This window comes from Aulonocara stuartgranti (assembly GCF_965226115.1).
Source record: "Aulonocara stuartgranti genome assembly, chromosome: 8".
In the NCBI taxonomy this organism is placed as follows: Eukaryota; Metazoa; Chordata; class Actinopteri; order Cichliformes; family Cichlidae; genus Aulonocara; species Aulonocara stuartgranti.
This window is the reverse complement of record NC_138959.1, coordinates 7063200-7082137: the sequence shown is the minus strand read 5'-3', so window position 1 is coordinate 7082137 and position 18938 is coordinate 7063200. Positions and strand designations below refer to the sequence as shown.

General features: G+C 39.3%; 1 protein-coding gene and 1 long non-coding RNA gene across 7 annotated transcripts in view; one reads left to right on the top strand and one right to left on the bottom strand.

The window, feature by feature from the left end:
• Positions 1–18641, top strand: part of LOC309713108 — a 147392-nt gene extending 128751 nt beyond the window's left edge. Inside the window, exon 4 of the long non-coding RNA XR_014278484.1 lies at positions 18631–18641. This is a non-coding gene — a long non-coding RNA (uncharacterized lncRNA). The remainder of the gene's footprint in view (positions 1–18630) is intronic.
• Positions 1–18938, bottom strand: part of tanc2b (tetratricopeptide repeat, ankyrin repeat and coiled-coil containing 2b) — a 184689-nt gene that overhangs the window by 92087 nt on the left and 73664 nt on the right. The window lies entirely within an intron of this gene.

Sequence of the window (18938 nt, the reverse complement as noted above, 5' to 3'; positions counted from 1 at the left end):
ATACAGTATGATGGTGCACTCTCCATGTTGGCAATTTCTTTGCCACTGTAATGCAACCGTTCTGTGTTGTGGTGTCAAAGGAGCAAGCCAATTTCAAATGTGGACAAAGAATCATTATGGAAGAAGTCAGTGTGACATCTGATAGTTATTCCATGGAGCAGCAGCTATCATTATCATTGTGCCTGACTTTCTTGGACCTGCCGGTGTTTTCAGTTCAGTATAACCTTTCCTCCTGAATGAGGTATCTTTTACAGGTACTGTGAAAGAGTGATTACTATAAATACTGATGTTTAAAGAAGTTTATTTGGCAGAAGGTTTAAGTTCCCTCTTAGATTTGGTTATTTTTCTGTGACTAATCAATCAGGTTGAACATAAATACAGCCAATAGACTCAACTCAAAAAGTGCAATCAATCCCTGTCATTCACTTAAGGGACAGTGCAAAATAACAACAGCCAGCAAAGGAGAGAGAATAAAATTGTACCTGAGCTGTGTAAGTGAGAAACACCCCGAATACTTGGAGCCCAGAGAATCGCATCCTTCAGCTCAATGACTTCACTCACTGACAACACAGTGATTCATTGCTTTGCTCAGTTCCTCCATGCCTTTTCTTCTTACCTTTGCTTCTGTGGGACTCCAGTGTTGCTGTGTAGCCAGCTTGTTGTCAGTCCCAAAGTTTCTCAAGAGAAGGTAAAATAGTGCACTAATTAAACACCAGTTACTCTCTGTGCCAAATTATTTTCCCCATCACCATATATCAAAATGATAAGTTAGAAGAAAAGGAGACCGGAATGCTTCGCCCTATTTCATCACTTTATTTTTCCCCTGAATGCACAAAAACGGCATTCGAAACACAGAACACACAATCGTAAACAGTTCTGCAAGTTCGGTTCAAGAATTTACACTTGCTTGAATTATCCTGGAATCCGATGAGAGGTTTCTTTCTTGAGACCTAAACAATAAATCATCCATCCCTTCATTTTCTAATCCCTATTCAGTGATAGATAGGGAATCTGTAGTCTATCCCAGCTGTTTTAAGGCATGAGGTACACCCTGGATGGGTCACCAGTCCATCACAGATCACAATCCTAGATCCAGCCACAATGTAGTTCATATGTCAATTTAGATCATTTGTCAGTAGCTTTCTTCAGAGAGGATGAATAAAAAAAAGAAAAGAAAAAGAGAGGGTGTTGTACTAATCAGAGTGACTTCACCAGCATCCCAAACTGCCAGTGTGTTGTCCTTTCAGCATGTAAAAAGAACTAAAATGGGGATTTTACCAGTTTGCTTGGCACCTCAACAATCTATGACTACTCTAGCTTTCACTGGACTAGTGGTTATAGTAAGATGGAATATTCATATTGTGGTCTCTGTTTCAAATGTGTTACTCCCGTACTTCATCAGAAAGACAGACTATATGCGAGTGAGGATAATAAAACATCCTGAAATCTATTTAACACATCATGAATTACACCATCTTGTCCTAATTTTCCAAAACAGAGACCAATTCATAGTGTTAGAAATAATAAACTTCACATTTCAAAAATGCAAATGCCAAGTAGTGAATCAGTGCTGCGTGCCTGTAGAGAGCAACAAATGCGACTGCCAAGCTACAACAGATGATTTCACCAGAGAGGACGCTGGGATATGATTGCTCAAAGGCCTCGTATTTAAACAAAACTCAAATGCACCACGGGGAATCATAAAGTTGCAGAGGTTTATGCATGCTGAAGGTCCTTAACTAAAGGTTCTGTTGACTGAATTATTAATGGTTAGCTCTATAAAATGAGTTGGTCGTACCAACTATGATACTAGAAGACATTCAAATTGGAGTGTTGCAAATGAGAAACCTGCAGGAAATCCAAGCACTCAAGAGGCTGGATAAAGTGAACATTTGGCATTTGCTGAAGAAATGACTCAAGTGATTGTGAAAATTGCGGTCTATTACGTTTCTGCCAGTCAAATAAACATATAATTTATTAATCAGCGAATGATTTTAGCACTAACTGCACAAGTAGGACTCATTTTTTTGGCAGACATTCAGCATGAAGCGTACTATCATTACCATCCAACTGAGCACTAGACCCAGTTTAACTACTACGGCTGTGTAATGGCCCTAAAAGAAAAAAATCACTGGCTACTTATTTAATTCTTTATAAGGTCACACACTAATATCTAATCTATTTTGATACAACTGACTCCTGACATTGTCATCTTTGAATATGAAAAAAAAAATCCAGTGATGGAAAAATCTTGCCATTTGGTGGTCACGTGGTCAGCTGACCTCAATTTTTGGGCACACGACGTTGCAGAACGTTGACCTTTTCAACTGAAGCATCCCCATATCAGAAAATAGTGAGTACTACGGAGACATTAACACGGACAGGAACAGCTGGAGACATCCTGCACTTCTTTGAAGTCCCCCCCCATGTGGCGGATACACATTTGCTGCATTGTAATGGAAAGTCTCTGTGGATGAGTCTGTGCAGTCCCTCATGCTTACATAGCTCAGGATGAAATTTACATCCCAAGCAGAACCTAGTGGCCTTGCTAACATGCAAAGTATAATCAAGGCCTTTCCCTGGCCCACCTTTCACTCTTGAACAAGGTAAATCTGGACTCAGCAGACCTTTACCTTTTTTCCATAGCTGGAAAGTCTACTCTTTATGCTCCTTAGCGAAGTGAAGCCCCCAACACACAGCTGTTCAGTCCCAGTTCCTTGAGCTCCCTTTGCATCGAGTGTGTGGAAGTGTTCTTTCTCCTATTATCGAACACAGTCATGGTATCTTTATTTTAGCATTTGATCACGAATCAGGATCATTCCCAAGTTTTGTTTCTGATCACGTTTCCTCTTCAAAGGTGATCAACACCATCTTCCCAAGTGTTCATAATGTTTTGGACACTTTTTCATCCAATTTGTGAGCCCGTTTGCTTTTTAAATTTATTTGGCCTTGTGGCCATCACACAGCCAAATCATCCTCCTGTTGCCCTTTTAAAATAAGTGGTGTGGTGTGTTTCTTCTGCATTAGCATGTTTTGGAAAAGCTTGCATTTGAAGCTTGATGTTGAAACCACAGCTACTTGTCTGCTGTGCTTTTCAATTTGAAACCAATTTTATACACGTTTTGGTTCAAATAGCCATTTATACCTTAAACACACAAAATAGCTGAGTGAGACACTCGTCCTCTTGTTGATGGCTAAAGTGATCAATTAATCATTAAATCACTTCAGGCCATATGTTACAGTGTGCGAGTCCCAGAAAAACTGTGCTCCTCAGGTTTGACTTTCATTTAGGGCAGATTTAATCAGATTCACAACAAAGTGGAGCAACTTAATGAATCACAACACCACAGTGTGCTGCAGGCAGCCATATGTGAGCACAGACATCTGCTCACTTGTAAAGTTGATGGGTATCTTCATTAGTGCCAGCCTCAGTGTATGCTAACATGAAAATGCATGGGATCACACACACACACACACACACACACACACACACACACACACACACACACACAGAGTAAGGAGGCTTCTTAAATGTTCTCTGTCCACTGCTGTAGTGAGCCAATCCTGGTCTACCACAGGAAGTGGACTGTTCTGACATCCTGCCAAAGTAAATATTAGGGAACCACATCCAAATCCCAACAGACACAGCGCACAAACGCACTTACTGTACATGCACTGCTATGCACAACAGAAGCACACATTTCATACTGAAAGACCAAAGAAATCTTTACAGGGCATGCTTGAATCAATGTTCGTTTAGATTTCAACAAAGATTTTAAGACAGCTGAATAAAAAGGAAACTTATAATCAGACTACTGAATAATATCTTAGGTGGGAAAAATACAAAAAAAAATTACATTAGAGAAACTTAAACACTGTTCATAAACAACATTTTCTCTCAAGAGAACTGCCGCTCACTGGATATTTCCATTCTTTTTCCAAACCATTCAGTGTAAACCCTGGAGACGGGCTGACAAGCAGTTGAGCGGGTATACCTAATGAAATTGCCGTTGTTGTATTTTCCATCCAGTATCTACAACTTGACAGAGAAACAAGTGCTTTCTCACTCTACTTTAATAACAAGTGATTAACTAGTTTCACTGACTAGCATTTCTCAAACAAACTAGTGAGGGCGCCAAAAACCTCCTCAGATGCCAGTTAAATTGCTTAATTTGTACAGAAATCATAAGTGTCACCTTTTACTTTCCACTGCTATATGCCATATCTATAATAATCTAAAATACAACTACCTCCAGCTGGATAAGTATGGAAGCCCACTTCTGAATCTGACATTTGTTTTGACAAACAACAGATGATTGAGGGAAACGCAGCAGGACCGCAAAATCATATAGAGAACAAAAATACACCAGCAGACACACACAGCACTACATTTGGACACTTCCTTTCAAACTGTGGGCATTTCTCAAGATGAAATACTAACTCGATAAATGTAAAGTATTCATGTTTATGTTGTAAATGTAAAAAGAGAGAGATTACAGTCAGAGGCTTAGCTCAACAGGACCGTGTAGGTGTGATTATATCAAATCTTTTGAGACCATAGGGTTTGAGAAAAAAATGATTAATTTTATCCACTTCCAGCTTTTCTACTTAAAGATTTGTTGCCTTTAGATGATAAACAGCATCATGAACCTAATAACTATGCATTTTGCATGGTTATTTATGATCTCATAGAATTATAATGGCCATTTTCTTATTCTGACACCGATTAATTGAGCAATAATCTGAAAAATGACACCTAAAAAAGCAAAAACAAACATATTTTCATACATGCATACTTTAGTGCACTTTAACGTTAGCCACCTAGCTGGCACTGACACCTGTGCCTCCTTAAACACATACGCATTAACAAGATTACATCCACTAGAAGCTTTGGTAAACACCATTAAGGCTGTGCTGCTCAATGCCTCAACCTTGTGGTGATTTTAAAGCAATACGAGAGGAGGGATGAGGCTCAGAGCGAGGTGCACTGAACTGTTTGTCACTGGCTCTATTACCTGCAGTGACAGGGCAAAAGACAATCCTGTCAGCTCTTAAGCAGTCTTATATCAAGGGAGGACAAACTGCACCAGATATGAAGACTCCCAGCAGAGGAAATAGTGTTTGTGGGAACAGTACATTGTAGGTAAGAAGGGGCCTTAGAGGGTGGACCAGCAGTTTCACAAGCTGTTAACTGTGTTTAGGACAATGCCCATATCAGCTCTGATTTAATGTGAGGATCGCTCTGTTTTACAAGCAAGAAGGCTAAAGGGAGAAAAAGGCAAGCTAGCCAGCTTGTGAGCAAAAAACGTGGTGTACTGTGTGGGTAGTAGACACTTCTGAATGTTTCTCATGATTACTGCCTACTTATGAGAATAATGCTGCAAAAACTAAATGTTTAAAAAACAGAAAATGCACAGTCTTAGTACTGAATGCACAAAGTCGATCTGTAGGCTGCGCAGTAGACTTTACACATTTTTAAAATTACATCTATATTTAAGCCTGCAGTTTGGGGACTACAGGGAATTTGGACATCAGCGGGATCGTATCAATTCTACTCAAGTAACATATTTCACAAAAAGGGGAAATCTATCTACACATAAAAGGCATAGTGTGTCCTTATCAGCACTCTCTTTGTGGTGTGATCAAAAGCACTGCTAATAAATAGTAATAGCGATTCTTGTGGCAAGACCCAGCTCAGTAGCTGCATCGATCTTTTATAAAGAGTTGATGAAAAATACTCATCATGAAAACCTATTTTTACAGCTTACTTCTTCTTTAATTGAGTGACTATGCTCTTGTCAAAACATTGTTTTCAAAATAAAGATGACATCCTTGTTTTCATGTGTCCCAAACATGAAACAGTGCATCTGGGGTCCCACTGGGATCAGTCCTTGGACCTGTTTTGTTTTGTTTATCTCTGTTGCCTCTTGGACATATAATCTCCCAGTAATGATGACTGTCAATTATATGTTAGGCAAAAAACACACAAATGTATTTTCCTGCTTCACTGCCATTAAAGGTGACTTGTAATTTCTTGCAGCTGAACTCAGATAAAGTCCTTGTTATTGGTACTAATGATTTCTAATGGTTACCGAAAGCAATCTTAAATTTGGGAATAAGCTTTGATTAACAGCTCAGTTTCAAGAAGCACCTTAGTTTTTCTATTTATAGATTCGATATAGATACTAATATTGTCAACATCCATCCACACCCACATCTTCTTCCAATTACTAGTGCAACATATTGTATGCATGATTAAAGAGCTGGGAACACATCACTTCAGTCTTCACACAATTGCATTAGCTTCCCATTCACTGAAAAATAAGATGTTACTGGTTCCTTTTAAATTACTACATGATTTGCCTGCACTTTACATATGTCAGAACTAATAACGCTTTATATTGCACTCGAATTTCAGATCTGGGAATCAACTGCTGCCACAGGTTCAACAGTCTAGCCTTAAAGCAAAGCAGGGACTGTGCTTTTACTGTTTTAATACCAACAGTTTGGAAAAAGTCTCCTCTGATTCCAGTTACAGACAGTTTTTTCTTTCATATAAATTTATAAAACCTTTTCAAAGCTTTACCACTTCCTTCTTTATTCTTGTCGTATTTTAATTTCTCCTTCTCCTCCCATTTTATGCAGTCTGGAATACTTTAATGCTTTTGTACATTTTAACTCTGGCGGTTGTTATTATTTGTAAATTGGTCCCAAATTCCTTTTTTAAAAGTACCAAAGAAAAACAAAGAGAACTTCATTCCTAAGCTAAGAGCACTACAAGTAATGCAGATTAATCCTTGCTGCTTGTTGCTTCCCCCTCATTTGTTGTTCCTACATATTGGTTTACCTGCTGAGGGCATGCTGTAAATCAGAGGCATCTTCCAATTTACCAAGCAGCAGCAGCAGATGCAATAAAGAAGAAATATCCTTATAACCCAGTCATGCCCAAAGCACTTCAGGAGTACCTCTCTGCGTCCTGTTGTTATATAACTGTTGATTACCCAGGGGCTACGACAAATTCAAATGCGGGGCTTTTTTTTTTAGCTGATACTACTACTGCTGCTCTTTTTATGCCTCACATGTGTTCCCAGCTACAACAACCTGTATTACACAACACAGCTAGAGTTATTTTGGAGAAGTGCTGGGCTAATGGCAACAAATTTTTAAATGAAATCTTATCTTGAAAAGAAAATGCTAGGTTAAACTGCACAACTCCAGCATGCTATTCTAGCCTCAAAACTTTTTAGCTATGTTGTCTTCATAAATTAACCAAAACCAATCATTTTGTATAAAGCCGAACAAATACATATTTATGAAATCAGCCTTTGAAATTTTTTTGGGATATCTTAGTAGATAAAATAAGTTAAATCTGTTTGTCTGCTTACTCAATCAGGAATTGAGCTACCAACCTGACACCCAGGTACACCTTAGGCCCCTGGAAGGTTCTTATCTGTATCATATATTATGCCATCATCATGTTGTGTAGCACTGCAGCGTACCCACAAAATGGGCTAATTTTTATACAAATTATCCCACATTTTATACTGACTTTATAAGCCAGATCTATCACCTAATAGGTTTTTTTTGTAACCTTTATCAGTGCAATTGAGGACATCAGTTTTCCAAGAGCTCCAACAGATCAAATTATAGTGCCCATGCTCTGTCTTTTTCCTTACCTGTCTGCTCTACAGTTTTCTTGAAAGGTAAAATGTTAAATCTTAAGAAATAACACGTCACCATGTGATCAACCACAACAAATTTAAAACTATGTTAGTCTATAATACTCATCCCTACAAGGGCCTTTAAGCATCACACGGTTTATGCCACAAATTCTGCAGGTTAGATATGACTTCTAAGAAATTAGAAGTCATATCTAACCTGCTTATAGTCTCATCATGTTGTTTAGGATCAGCAAATGTAATGAAATGATCAAAACGTACCATATTTAAATTCTTAAGAACATGATGATGTAATCTGTTCAAAGTTTTAATGACTCTATAGACTGTCATCACCAGATGCTTGATTGGTGTAGATGCTGCTTGTCCTCATTACACAGTAACTTAAAATGTGAAAAATGCAGTCTGAAATGGTAGACAGCCTCTAATAAACCTAAATGTATGTAAATGTGAGATTGAGCGTCCACAATAAGCTGATCCGTGGAGGCCTTGCCCCACAGCCTACAGGATTCAAAGGCTCTGCTGCCAACATGATGGTGCCAGACACTACAGGACAGCCCAGAGGCTTCAGAACTATGTTGGCAGCACAAAAGGGCACCTACAAAACATTAAGCACGTAGCTTAAATACTGTGGCCAATTGCTGTAATGTGGAACATTAACGCTCAATTGGAGTGATATTTTTGGCCACATGGTAAATTAAGTCCAATATTCCATTTCAGTTCGGTTTTTGGTCTCTAACAACTGCTGAGGGAAATATCAGGCTCTTCTGTTATCTGTGTGTTTGCCATTTTGTGATGAGCAGGTGCTGTAGAGTAGATTTTTTTTTTTTACTTTCACTGAAAAAAGATGTAGGAAGCCCAACATAGTGATAGATGGGATTAAACCCATGCCGAGAAATTGCAGCAAGCTGAACAATAATCTGAAACTTACTAGTAAGTTTGAGGGAGCTGAGGGGGAGCCTATTTGCAGGTGATAGTTCTCCATAGGTTCAACACCAACAACATACTTTCCCATTATTGCTTATAAACACCATCCAACCATCCATTTCCTGCCACTTATCCATGTCCAGGTCTATGCAGACACACTCAAGCCTCACTCTCCCCATCCGCCTTCTCCAGCTAGGCGGAACACCAAGGAGTTCCCAAGCCAGCCAAGCGATATAATCTCTCCAGCATCCTGAGTCTGCCCTGGGGCCTACTCTCAGTTGGATATGCCCAAAAGACCTCACCTCACGCAGGAGGCATCCTAGTGAAGATAGCCGCATCACCTTTACTGGCTTCTTTTATTATGTAGTAGCAGTGACTTTATTCTGAGCCGATCCTGGATGACCGAGCTCTTCACCCTGACTACAAGGGAGGATTCTGATTTCTGCCATCTGTATCGGCAATCAGCACTCACAGCTCGTGGCCATAGATGAGTAGGAACACATGTCGACCAGTGTATCTGGTTCTGCTTTTGATTACAGATGCTTTAAATAGGAAATGAGTAATGAGTATAAAGCTGATGTAAGACATTTTATAAGTTTCCATTTGTATTTAGGCAGATCTCAAAAATAAATGCTTACTCTTGTAAGGCTCAGTCAGGGTTAGGCATCCGTTTTAGTAAAAAAGAGGAAGGTTACTTTGCTATCAAACTTAAAAATCAAGCACTGATGAGGCTCTAACCAAAATACATCAGTATGGTAATGTGTGTGTTTACCTCGAGCATGACCTGTAATCCTCTCTAACAAAAAGACAGACACAAAAAACAAAAAAAAAGTTTTTTGGCTTAAAATGACACATGCCTCCTCCCACCTTCCAGAAAAGCCCAAAGCCTGTGACCCTGGCCACCGAGGTGTATCTGGAGGACAGCGAACAGCACGGTGGTGGCGCCAGGCCAGAGAGGTGACGCATATTTGAGTGGCTGAGTGCGTCAGGCTCTGGCTGACAGCACCACGACTCAGCAGTGTCCTGGATGGATGGAGGTGTTATGATGGAGGAAGCAGGGAGAGTGTGTATGCGTGTAACCAAGAGACAGCGAGTGGGAAAAAAAGGAGAGAGAGCGAGAGAGAAAAAGAGTGATATGCCCCGACTCCCACACTGCCATCCGATGCCGAGAAAAGCTGTGTCGCAGCACTGAGTGGGAGGTCTGCGTTTTAAATAAATAAATAAATAAATAAATAAAAGAAAATGAATACAAGTCTGGAAAAAAAGAGAGAGAGAGAGAGAGACCACATGAAGCATCTCCTACCTTTAGTCTGACACACCACTGGGGTTACATCACAGAGCAGAGAAGTGAAAAGCATGCAGCAAAAATAAACCAAACAGAAATGGAAATGTTATAAAGGTTTTGCTTTGGCTGCTTTGAGACTCGGCGAGAGCAAAAAAGGATGAGCAGCGAAATGAAAAACAGTTCATGGCTTCTAGTCTGCCTTGAGGTGTTTCACTGAAGAGTGATGCTTTTGTTTCTTTTCATTTCTTATCCTCGACGAGGGAATGGACCACGAAAAATGAAGAGCTGGCATCACACCTGTACCACCTACCTCAGTTTAATTTCCCACTGTCCTGTGTTCTTTCCATCACTATTCCAGTCAATTTTATTTTAACCTTGAGTATTAGCAGATTGAGCCAAGTGGTCAGTCATTGCAGCTGCGTGTCAATGGATGAAAGTCCAGAATAAGCAAAGCAAACTGCGCCTCCTCACAAAAAGGAGCATTTAATGACAAACCTTGTTGCCACCCAGAAGGAGACTGACCACCACTGTTGGTCAAGTTACTTGAAAAAAGTAATCAGTAACTAATTACTGATTACTTCCCCCCAAAAAGTAATCCTGTTACTTTACTGATTACTTATTTTCAAAAGTAATTAATTACTTAGTTACTTTTTAAAAACACGATTTACAACCTGAATAGGTGATAAAGCGATAGATCTTTCAGCCCATTTCTACTTTTTCTGCATAATCCATCATACAAAATGTAATCAAATGGAAAAGTCTCTTTTTTTTTTTAAACTTGTTTTATCAGTTTTAATCTTTTAACTTTATGCATCAAGCAAAAATGTAATTATATGCGACATTCTCTGACTGGAAGAAATTTGTTTAAAATTTAAAGCTATTTTCTGCACATTCCAGCACATAAAATAAAATATTTTGTGTGTTTACACTCACTCTTTCAAATAGATGCAAGTAAAACACAGTAGAAAATAAATAAAATCAAAGACTAGCGGTCCTGTTGCTCTATTTTCACCTGTAAAGCAGGAGTGGGGTAGGCGGAGGTTTACCCTGGTGCAGCTGTGCCGCAGCGGTCAGTTGAAGAAACCGCGAGTTTCTCTGTGAATTTCCCATTACGTCGTAGCGCACTCGGTGCTTGCTTGGAGGTTTAGGGGGGTTAAAAGAAGTTTTCTTCCCACGCAGTGAACAGCGGACACTAATGTTTTTGTCACTTTTTACAGAATCAAACTCAAAGTAAGGTCAGTACTTCCACGCTTTAAACGCTGCACGCTCATACTCTCTCCCGCACTCGATATATGATCCATTCTTGATCTGCACACAGCTGTTGTCACGAACGTCGCACTCGCTTACGTCACTGTCATGAGACATTCTCGCAAAAAAAAAAAAAAAAAAAAAAAAAAAAATCACGGTTTTAGTAACGCAGTGTTCCTACGGGAAAGTACCGGTAATCTAATTACCGTTTTTGCAATAGTAATCCCTTACTTTACTCGTTACTTGAAAAAAGTAATCGGATTGCCCATCTCTGCTGACCACTAGTGGGTTACTGGTACCAGCAGTGACAAGGAAACTAGCAAAAAAAAACACAACTAGAGAAAAATCCGTTGGGTTGGATAAGCAGCCACTACAAAGCTTCACTAGCAATCAAAAAATAACATCAGGACAATGAGTGATGAGCAAATTGCTTTATATCTAGATGGGGCTTTAAGTATGGAAGCAAGGACACATAAGTCTTAAGATTAATTACAGTAGTTTGCTAGCCACTAATAGAATACAGTAAGAAATGGGAGGCCTGCTTTTGAAATTAATAACCCACATTTCTATAACAAACCTGCCTCTGTTATTGTTTTAAACTGTAGACAAGCTGTGCAATAACTTACAGTGACATGGCTCAGAAAACAAGAAACTGCAGATCAGTCAATTTGGTGATCAATTATTTTAGGTTTGTTGAGAGAACATACTGAAGCGGCTGCTGAGGAAACCTGATTTGTGGTTGTTTGTTGTTCCAGTGCAGCACTAAGAGCAGCATCACCTCTAGTTTCCTTTGACCTCAGGCTGTCCACAGCGAGAGGAGGGGTGTCTGCGACTCCTGCTAGGGTTGCAGATGCCACTCTCTGCACTGATGAAGAGTGTTTAATGAGAAACGCTATGGATCGTGATGAATTCACGCAGAGAGGTTAGAGAGAAAAGCTCCCGCTGCAGTTAGTGCTTCTTCATTATGATGAGAGATATTTACAGCCTTTCGAAATTACTCTCGTGTTGAATGACAGTCATTACCATACAGCAGCTTAAAGAGGAACACTGCTAAATTTGAACCTTTTTCACATTGCTTAGGGGCCCTGTCTGCAGTGTGGGGATTTGTAAGCTTCACAGCAAAACCAGGAATGTGCAGAGAAATTTGTAACACATCTTGCATTTTGCCAGCTCCACAGAATGAAGACATAATGGATTCCTAAAAGTTCAAAATCAACAATTCTGCCACAGAAAACGCTGAAACACAACACCAGACGAGGACAAACTGCCCATTTTATTTTGTAAGCAACTGTGCAGACATCACTTATCGAAAAGGTACGCATTAGTTTGCCTGGAGCACCAATTATTTTTCCTGTCTACCTCTGCCTTTTCAGAGAGAATAAAATTAGATTTCTCAAATGAAAATGCAATGACCTGAAATTATACGCCATTTTAAAATGCAGAGGGAACACGGCTTGTGATAAAATATAAATTTAATAAAATTCAGATGACCAGCGCAATATTCAATGTTAATAACACAGCTCAAGGCTGTGGTTTAAATACACACTTTATTACGTACATCTGTTCAACTCCTAGTTAACATGAATATTCCATCAGCCAATCACAGCACAGCAACTCACTTCATTTAGGCATTCTGACATGGGAAAGACAACCTGCTGATATTCAAACAGAGCATGAGAATGGAGATGAAAGGTGATTTAGGTCACTTTGAACATGGTTCAGGGTGTTCTGAGTATTTCAGAAACTGGTGGTTTACTGATTTTCCCACAGAGCCATGTCTAAGGTTTACAGAAGGTGGTCTATCCAAATATCCAGTGAGCAGCAGTTCAATGGGAGAAAATGCCTCATTGGTGCCGTAGGTCAGAGGAGAATGGCCAGACTGCTTCTTGCTGATAGGAAGGGAACAATAACCCAAACAACCACTCATTACAACCAAGGTATGCAGAAGAGCCCACTAATCATCGAAACAGATGGGCTACAGCAGCAGACCACATGGATGTCACTTCTGTCAGCTTAGGCTTGAAAACTGAGGCTACAATTAAAAACAGAAGATTGGACAAACATTGCCAGATCTAATTATTGTGTTTCTGCTGCATCATTCAGGTTATAACATGAAAGGGTCAATCCATTCTGGCTTGCAGCAAAGGTTCAGGCTGCTGGTGGTATAATGGTGCTGGGGATATTGTCTTGGCATGCTTAGGTCGCTTTAGTAACAACTGAGGGGGTGCCCAACTCCAGGCTCCAGGGACCGGTGTCCTGCAGGTTTTAGATGTGTCCTTGCTCCAACACAGCTGATTTAAATGGCTAAATTGCCTCCTCAACATGTCTTGAAGTTCTCCAGAGGCCTGGTAATGAACTAATCATTTGATTCAGGTGTGTTGACCCAGGGTGAGATCTAAAACCTGCAGGACACCAGCCATTGAGGCCTGGAGTTGGACACCCTGCTTTATGAAAACAATTTCCCCATCTTCTGATAACTGGATAACCCACCATGTGAAAAAGCACAAATCATCTCAAACTGGTTTCTTGAACAGAACATTGGATTCACTGTGCTCAAATGTTATACAGAGTCACCAAATCTCGAGATGTGCATTTTTAAGTACAGCCAGCCAATCTGTAGCAAACTGTATAATGCTGTCATGTCAATATGGATGTTTCCAGCACCTTGTTGAATCTGTGCCACAATGAATTACAGCAGCTCCAAAGGCAACCGGGGGTCCAATTCAGTACTAGCAAGATGTACATAATAAAGTGGCCCATTTAAACTCCTCTGGTAAAGAAACTGGTACTTATAGTGGGGTTTTTTTGCCCCCTCAAAAACCACATCCATATGCAGACTGTATGAGCCAAAATTAAAATGACTGAGCTTCAAATGACCCTCCCTACCTCCTGAGCCGCAGCCATCCTCAATAGCTTCTCTCATGGACTCATACAGGTTATTTTGCTCTCCATGAACTGTCTACATGCATTATGAATAATTATTTTGTTGAGTGGCCATTTGGTGATTTTCATTTTGAAGAGCAATAGCCGGAAAATGAGTCATGCTTTCATAGAATATCAACTAATTGAGGGATCCTGCACCAATGTAAAACTTTCAAAAGAACAACAAGTGTAAACAGAGAATCCCATTTGCAGGATAGGAACTACTCTCAATAACAGAATGCAATTACTTGTTTATTTATAGTGATTTAATGCTTAATTTAATGATTAATTATACCTTTTTATTTGGGCCTCAGCCACAGAGTGCACTTCTTCTGGTGGAACACCAGGTAAATGCCGAACAAATAACAGGTACAAAAAAAGGCCTAGCATACAGCATGTCTAAAATGGCCAGAAACACAAAAACAGGACTAAAGAGGTTGTTTGAAGTTGGATTGAAAAAGGTACGACGGCAGACGAGTGAAGTGTCATTTTGTTTCTCTCCATTTTGGAAAAAGGAGAGAAAGCTTTCAACCTGTTGGGCAGGGCAACAATTAGTGAAAGAAAATGGAAAGAGAGGAAAAGATGCAGAAACAAAGCAAGGTGGCCATTGACTGTGTGGCCATAGTAACAGATGAAGCAGTGAGGGTGGAGAGAGGTGAAACAGAAAGACGGCACAGGCTGTCCTTGCTACTGCAACCTCTTCCACGGCGCTCTGTTATTCTTATCGTATGCTTGCCCACAGCGATGCAATAATTCACTCTGCTCTCAGTGTCATTGCGATGATAGGAGAGGGAAGAACTACATATACCCCCCACACACACATACGCACAAAGATTATACCCTCAGCTGCATTGGAGATAGGTCTACAACTGCAAACAAGAAGGCCTAAATAATGAAGTACACATTAAATATAAAACAGACTGGGGCATTGAAGAGCCAACAGCAAAGCTTACACGTAGTAGGACGAAAGTAGGCTACAGCATGTGGCTGGATGTCTCATCATCAACATGAAAGCTAGACTCTATTAAACCCTGTGTGTGCTGATGTGGGCTATATTTAGTGTTCAAACATTAATATGCACATATGCTAACAGAACCCCCCTCTCAGCTTATATTTCTGTATAGATATATTGACAGAAATTTGAAGCCATGGCATTTAATCTGGGGGGATGTTATGACCTTATGCTATGGATTTATTTCATATTAGGTTCACTTTTGTATTTTTGCATTTTATCGTTTATTTTGTTTCAACTAATTCAATTTCTTTGTCCCAAATATAGCATTTAATGCATTATTTGTTATCTATATATTAAAATAATAATTGTTTATTTCTGGTTTTATATTATAATGTTTCCTATTGATTTTTATTGATGTTATTGATTTTTTTTTCATTGTATTGTTTACTGGCTTAACTATAGTTGTCACAGTAATGTTGAATTTTATTTCTTCTGTCATCTTATATGTTCTACTTTTGTTTTATTTATTTATATATATATATATATATATATATATATATATATATATATATATATATATATATATATATATAGTCTTTAATTCATTTACCTATATTTACACATGTGCCTTACTGTAATATTACCATTGTTACAATTTTTATAAGTTGTTTTTCTTATTTTATCTTACAAAGAGATACACCTATGGTGGTAAACAGAGTTCAGTGACAGAGGTAACGTTTTAAATTTCAGACAACATAACTGTCAGACATGTGGCCAAAGCCCGAATACTGTACTGATTTAAATAATCCTAGGGTCAGAAGATCATTTAAAATAAAACTGTTGTTTTTCCAAAGTCATTACAATAATGCTGGGGAGGGGGAGGAGGTGGGGTTAGACAATGCTACAAACTCCAGGATATGGGTCAGTGTGTGTCTGTGAGGGAGATACAAATATTGCTCTTGGCAGATCCAGCAGACTGGTCTGACATCAATTTTTTATGCATCGCTTCCAACTGGGCACTTAATACTGTTTGGGTGTGCGTCTCATTGTTGAGCACTAATCTATGAGTACAAGGCTGCTGTTGAAGGATTTTAGCTTGCTCTGATCATGTGTTTGGATTATATTGCTTTTCCAAAAGTGAAATATCATTATCAGCTGCTTCATATTGTATTTTCTGGTCTATAAGATGTCATCACAGTTTCTTAGAGACCAAGGAGCTCATGAAAACAACAATGGTAGATGACTTGAGAGAAGTCAAAGTACTAAAGTCTTTCTACCTGCTTAAGCAAGAATGCATTTCCAGTATTCATAGATATTCAGTTTCACTAAAGCTCAGCAGCCAGTTGACAACTGTTTAGAGACAAGACACCATCTAAACAACCACAGACCACCGATATGATAAATGGTAAAAGGTTCTTATAGAACGCTTTTCTACTATACATGAGCACTGAAATTGCTTTATACAACTTGACTTATTCACCCATCCGCTACACTTTAAGTGCTTTCTATCTAAGATTCACATATATTCATACTCTGATGGATGCGTGAGAGAGCAACTTGGTTAGCATTTTGCCCAAGGGTGTTTGGCATCCAGACTGGAGCAGCCAGAGATCAAACCACCAACTTTCCATTTATTGAGATACATTCATCCCTACAGACCAAAGCAATCAAAAGTAGGAATACAGATTTTTACCTAGCAACGTGTGGTCACCAGGAGGTTGCCAACTGATCTCTGTGCCTCTGCAACCAAGCCAACTCTTTTTATTGTTAATTTATTTGAAATACAAAATACAGTAATTACAATAGAAAAAGAGCAAATCCTGACATTTAAGACTCTCAAAGTGGAAAATATTGGCATTTTTGTTAAATAAATTAAAATTAATAATAAAACCATTTCAATCAACTTATAGATTAATTGAGCACAAATGAGGATGCAGGCATAATGTGTCTTTATATGTGATTTGCACAATCATTAGACCTGTCAAAGCAGATAAGTTCATCCGAAGGCCTGATAAGTCTGCCCTTCCAGTAAGTGTCAGCAGGAGTTACATTTATCGAGCATGGCATTCATGGCTGCCACAGATTGGAGAGAAAGACGAAGGAGGGGGCAGCAGACAGTCAGACTGACAAGCACAGTTATAGACAGACTGTAGGTTTGAATTCAAAGATGGCACAATAACTGCAATCAAACAGACGCAGTCGGGGAGACGCATATGGACATGCAGCTGGCGTGGGGATAGTCCACGCCTTGGTCCTCCTGTGAAGTGAACCAGTGTTGTGTTTTGCTGTCTTTATCATGCGACGCAAAGCAGCACAATATCCCTCAGTATGTTCAGCTAGCAAGGGCACTTCCTGCTATTCAAAGGCAGACTGCATTGAACAGCAGTAATGAGCCCATCCACATCAAGAGCCACAATAAAAGCCCAGCTTCCCAACTGGCAAAAACAACAGGATGCCATTGCAGAAGGGGAACTGATAAGTTCTGTATGGCATCAGAACTTTAAATGTGGGGGGGGAGAGACATGTTATTTCACATTTCACACAGCCAAATACACAATCCAGCAGTCTGATCTGTTCACGAAGGATTTAATGGCTATATATGTGCCAGCGTGTGGTAAGTAAAAAAAGATGAATAAATATGTGCAAAAAGCTGGATGGAAAGTGATGATGAACGATGGCAAACGGTTAGCCCCTGTAATAATGAATATAAATGGATGATGAATGGGTGGAATGAGTGGGACTCGACAAAAAGGAAGATGAGGGGGAGTAAGAAAATAACCACTCCAGAAGGAATGAAAAGAACGGAGGAGCAGCAGGACGGCTGTAAAAAGAAGCTGTGATGAAAAATGTTAGCGCATTTGGATTGATGAAAAGAGCCCAGGGAGAAGTAGCAGTGATGAATGGAGAAGACAAAGATGAAGAAGGAAATTACTTTAAGGTGGGAGCACCTGAAAGGCATGAGGTGGACAAGTTTGGTTATGAGATGATGTGGATAAATTGAGACAGAGGGGGATGGGAGAAAGAGAGGGACGAACTGGTGAAGACTCATTAGCCTACGCAGGATTGGTACATTCAGTCGTTCCCTGCTCTACTGTTTTATCTCCCTCTCTTCTCTCTCCTTTTGTTCTCCAGAAATATCCAAGTGGGAGGGAGAGAGAGTAACGGGGTGTGTGAGAAAGGAGGAGAGAGTTACAGTAAGTGCGATGATGGCAGAGTGAGGGGGACGACAACAGAAAGCGACAGAGGAAGTACATGAGTACAGAGAAGGCCTGCTGTCTTTGAAATATTTTTCCATTATAAAATGCCAATAGTGCGTAAAGGACACCTGATTTCATAACCAAAACAACTTATTACCTCACTCTCAAGTGTCTTCCAGAGAGGCAACAAGTCTGGCTTTTAATAAAGTGAACTTCCACCAACGCCAGAATAAAACTGTTAAATATATGTGAAACATTTTGCTCATTAGGATTCAGGGAAAACAAGCAGTGACGTTACATCACACATCAAAGCACACATATTTAATGTGGGATGGAGTTTTTATTATGAATGAATTATAAATTTTTTATGAATTATTATGTCTATTTTTTTATGTTTTATGGACAACAGATGGAAATTAGCCCTTGGCTATAATCTGGTATGTTTACATGCATGTAATTTTTTTTACATTTATGTTCATTAACATGCACTGTCCTAAATAAATAAATTAAATTAAAATTAAATTAATAAGAGAGGGCACTGATCACATGTCACCCATTTTAAAGGTACATTAGGCAGAAAACACAAAAAGTAGACATGAACCACACAACAACAACAGTAGGTCTGGCTGATTTAGGGAAGGATTTGTTGTCTTTCATCAACATACCTTCTAATATTTTACAGATAAATCACTGAACTGACAGAGAAAATACTTTAACTAGCCTTCAGC